This window comes from Anarrhichthys ocellatus, unplaced genomic scaffold (genome assembly GCF_004355925.1).
Source record: "Anarrhichthys ocellatus isolate YVR2014 unplaced genomic scaffold, GSC_Weel_1.0 scaffold25, whole genome shotgun sequence".
Taxonomy (NCBI): Eukaryota; Metazoa; Chordata; class Actinopteri; order Perciformes; family Anarhichadidae; genus Anarrhichthys; species Anarrhichthys ocellatus.
In genome coordinates, this window is record NW_022280055.1 from 921,768 (window position 1) to 926,858 (window position 5,091).

A 5,091-nucleotide genomic window follows, 5' to 3' on the forward strand; every position below is an offset into this window, starting at 1 on the left:
GGCGTTGTGCCAGTATGAGAGAGAGAGAGAAAATGTACATCTGCATTCATCTTATAACGTATATGCAGCAGGGACACAAATTTTTTTTGGCACAGTGCAATTGCATTAATTTAGATTGAATGTTTCTTTATCACATCAAGGCCAACAAAGCTAATTCCAAATTATTTCTGTTTAACTATTGGCAGTCATTTGCTCATGTCTATTGTAGCTTACAGGATACTGGGGGCTATTGGTTTCCCTCTTGTCACTCCAATATATTTGAATTGAATAGTGATTGATAGAGCCAGGAGAATATGGGAGAGAGAGAGAGAGAGAGAGAGAGAGAGAGAGAGAGAGAGAGAGAGATCCGGAGCAACTAGCGAAGAAGCCTCAGCAGTAACACTTGCCAAAGCGGCTCAGCCAGCGAGCTGCCCTTTTAAGATCCACCGTTTACATTTGAAGTCATAATTTTGAGCCACGGTCGCTCTATATCTCGCGCTGTCTGTGTTGTGTCGGACACGCGGCTGGGTATGGGATTTTCTTTAACGTAACTTCACGGCGGAAGCAGCAGTTTTTTGGACCGGCATTTTCGACGCCTCTTCGCAGCGGATTTACAAAGCGTCTCCGGAGCCAGCAATGATAATCAGCACCCTGGACGGAGACTAAGCGTTTCAGCACCAGGGACAGCGACTAACTGTCCACCGGAGGTAAGCCAGCTGAGTTTAACAGCAGCTTTTGTACCCCCTTCGTCTTCATGTTAGTCGGAAACAGCGGGCTAAGAAAAAAACTCTTCCACAATTTGTTGAACGTGCTGCGACTTGTCTCGACGCTGCTTTGGAGCGAGGCAGGATAGATCTACAAGGTAGACCTTACAAATGGGAATAAGTGTAGGATGAATTCCCCGAAAAATAAACCAATTCAGCCTTTCTTAGCCTGTAAGTTTAAAGGAAACATGTCATCAATGCTGCCACTTAACGGTCTAGTTTGTGACTCTTCCCGCCGCTCATCTCCGTGTTAAACCACTACATGTTGGCATTTTGTCACCTTCTATTTCACGTAGCTTGACGTGGCAAAGGAGCTAAAGTAATCGCTTAACATTATGATTAATGCTATTATCATCATCATTAGTTGTCTAGCCTATAAAGCCAGCTTCCGTTCACTCTCGTCAGTTTTATTTAAAGCAGCTGTTTATTTCGGAGGAGTCAGCGCGTGCCCAGGCAGCAGCGGCTCGTGCCTCCAGTCTGCGCGGAAAAAGCAGCCCATCCATGTCCTGAGGCCCACACCACACACACACACACACAGACACACACACGATCACACCGCCCCCAGCGCAGGCAGCAGCTCGGAGTCTAAGAAAATATAGCACCCTCACGACCCCCGCGTGCTTCCTCACCACACCAGTATTTCAGGCTGAATGTCTGATAATGAGCTCGAGACAGGCGCTCCTCCCCTTTAACCTACACATTTACATTGCATCGATTTTTTTTGCTATTAATCCAGCTTGATTTCCTGTGAGTGGGTATAGCCTGCACGGTTAAGTGTTTTTGCTCAAAGGCACTTCAACAGGAAACATGGCTGCTGCATGGATCCTCTTTATGACTTTTTGCGGCACCTGCCATGCGTTTAACCAAGTGAGTCCAAAAGATGATCCTGTAGGTTTATCCAGTATAATGTATGGAAGCATGGGTGTTACAAATAGGTATTTGACAAGATATTTGATTGACCATCTTGGCAGTCATCAGTCATAAGGAGAGCTCAGGTGATTAGTCAGTTAATCGTTCCTTAGAAAATTAATAGGCAACTATTGAATCATTGAGTAATTTTTCAAGCACAAATGCTTTAGCTCCATGTTATGAACTCTAAATATTTGCTGCCTTTGTATCATGTGATCGTTGCTGGACTAGAAATTGTAAAAGGCATTTTTTATAATTTTCTGATATTAAACACATACATAATCGATTAATCAAGAAAATAATCAGCATATTAGTCGATAATGAAAATAATAATAAGGCGCATCAGTCATAACCCTGTGTTGGCAAAATACTGTCATGTTCAAGAATTTATCTATTCGACACCCTTTTAATCCGAGCTGCACATGAGCCGTTGCTGGGATTAAACATGTGACCTTTTGGTCACCGGACGGGACGATTGATGTGCCCTGCAGCTTCTGTTTCCTCGCTCGCTCCATGCATCCCTTGAACTGTCCGCTGCAGCTCTTTTGCACGAAGAAAAATCACTCTCAGAATGTAAAGGCAGAAAAAAACGCCAGAGTCAGGCCTGCTTTGAATAAGAGGTGACCCCCATGCTTTTTGCCTGTGGCGCATTAACAGGCTCTGATAGCCCTTAATACACACTCAGTCTCACACACACACACACACGCTGACTGTGTAAACCCACAGAGATGTAAGCCTCGGCTTTTAAAGCCTCGATTTTAATGATGTTCATTAGGATTTTTGATTACACTGAATGTGTGATAACTCTCAGCATGGCGTTAACTGTGTCTGATATGTCGGCTCAGGCTGTGAGTGACAAGTATTTAGGCGGGAGGAAGCGAGACGTGTGAATCAGCGGAGATGTTGCCACAGGGCTTGACTCCAGTGTCCCCAGAAGAAAGGAAGCACTTTTTAATACGCCAGTTTCGCCTCTGAGTTATTAAGCTCTGGACGCTATAGAAATTGCTGCTCTATATCATGGGGATGATGAACTAAATGCAAATGAATCTTCCATGCTCAATTTATTGTCCAATAAACAGACTGTGGATTTGAATTTGAAAAGTGACCCCACAGAGGGCAGGCCACACAATTGCCTTTTGCCTCTCTCTCTCTTTGTTACAAATGAAACGCCCAGGGTAAGACACTGCATTCATCTCATTTATCTGGAGTCACTTCTCATACCATAAAAAAAAAAAAGCCATTTGCCACCCAGAGGGTTATCTCCTAACTTGTGCACTGTTGAACTGTGCCACATTGAAAAGCATGGCACAGCATACAACCTCGGGGTCGGCGGTTACAAGCCCTCATTGGCATCCAGGACACAGCAGGTTGAGCTCTGCTTTAGATTTTTACACTACACACATTCCAGACTTGCTTTTCATGAGGGTGCACTTTACATGTTCATGGCACAGTGTTTCATGTTCTGCCATTTATGGGTATCTTAAAAATCCAGGCCCCATGCTAGAAACGCAATTAAATTCAATATTGCTATAAATACATGATGGGCTGGTCTGAAAGCCAGTGTGAGCTGGGCCGAGGCAGCGAACGCCTACTCACCCTCCTCACTCCGCAACCCCCCTTTCCCAATCATCCCAGGCCTCTGACCCCCCCCCCCCCCCCACCCCTCATCCCACTGCATAGTGAATTGTGGTCAATTTCAATGATCAACCAAAGACAATCTGGGAGGCAACGGCTGTCATAGAAAATATTGGGCCGCAATGAGCCGCATCAATAAAAGAAAAAACCTGTGTGTCCGGAATAGTCAATGTGATTTTTCACTCCCCTGTGTGTTACTATAGCTCCCTTTTGGCACAGATAGAAATGAGAGAAACGAGAGTGCTCTGTCTCTGCTGTGCTAGGCTCTACTCCAGGCAAGGTTGTGCCATGCTACGCTAAGCTGTATGCTTCTGTGCTGTGCATGTGCTCTATGTCATTAGCTGAAACACAGCTGCTCGTGTACCTGATGCAGTGAGCACTCAGCTCATCTCCTCGGGTTCTCAGTCACTGGTTTTCCACTTCAGAATCCCTGCGCTTCGAAGGGCTATAATCTCGCTGACATAATGGCGTCCACTACAATCGATGGCCAAATGGCAGAGCCAATCGATAGCTCCCATATTGTACAATGATGTGGCCTGGGAGTGGCAGAGGGGGAAAGCAGCCTGCAGCAATCATATGTTTAACTCTGGAAACTGTTTGAAAATATAGTCCTTGATTATGGATCAAAAATACCAACCTTGTTAACGAGCCATGTATTATGGATTGCTGCATGATCTATGCTAATGTAAGCACAGCAGTTGGGGGAGAAAAAAAAACTGGCACCACTTTGCTTGCCTCTCTCTCTAATCACTACACATGCAAATGCAAACACAGACACAGTGTGTATGCACCCAGAAGCTCCAGAATAAAGCCTAACTTGAGATGTACAACTTCACATACTTAACAGTATAAAGCCAGTACATGATGATGATTGGTCAAAGAACAGTTACAATCTTTCTAGGTGAGAACAGCATGTATACATTTTAAATAGTTGTTTAAATACTCCTCCATGACTTCTCCTTGATGTACTTCTGCACAAAGCAGAGGTTTTTAAAAACCAGGCAAGAAAATAGTGTTCAAAAATCGAACCCATTCAATTAACAGTTCGTAAGCTTCCCTTGAGGAAGCCAGAAAACAGATTGTATTTGTCAATCAAGCTTTTATCCAAGTCTACCTCGAACAAAAAACATTTTCTATGTCACAAGGCAGCGGTGAAAACATTTCTGCAGTTTTACCTGAGAGATAACACTCGCATCTAAAAAAAAAAAAAGGTCTTTAAATTATCGAGCTGTTTGAAATGTCTGCAGCATCCTAACATAATAGCATGCACAGCAAAAGCATAATGGCTTTGGCAAGAATACAAATTTGGAAAGGTAACTAGGCAAGGGTCACAGCTCGAGCTCAGTCACTGCTGGTATTCCTACAGAGAAGCAAATTGCTTTGAGTGGAAGATAAGACGCTTATCTTTCTGTCAGTACCACACTCTAACAGTGCGAACCAATGTATGATTAGATCCGGCTTTAAAAAAAAAAACACTACCACCTTAAATGTCAGTTTCTCTGTTTGAGGGCAATTTGCTCAGCAACTCGAAAAGCAGAGTTACTTTAGCGAACACTGCGAGAGGAGAAAACAAATTTGTCCGCGTGGATTTTTGACCAATCGCTGCGAGTGTTGAGTTAGACGCGTAGGTGTTACAGTATTGTAACATTCTGCACCATCTGCAAGGTAGATTTTTCCTCATTACTGTTTTGGCTTTGGGCATCCTCTTGCTACTAGCTCAGTTTATTTGCTTCTGCGGTGGATTGTTGGAGACGTCTTGTCCTCGATACATGCAGAAATGTTTGGCATATCACTACCACACGTC

General features: G+C 44.0%; 1 protein-coding gene across 1 annotated transcript in view; it reads left to right on the plus strand.

Moving 5' to 3' along the window:
- The first annotated feature begins 360 nt into the window (after window positions 1-360).
- The window catches only part of tmem121ab (transmembrane protein 121Ab), a 38,030-nt gene continuing 33,299 nt past the window's right edge, over window positions 361-5,091 (plus strand). The window contains exon 1 of the mRNA XM_031861566.1: window positions 361-686. The gene's annotated coding sequence lies outside the window, so the exon portion shown is untranslated. The remainder of the gene's footprint in view (window positions 687-5,091) is intronic.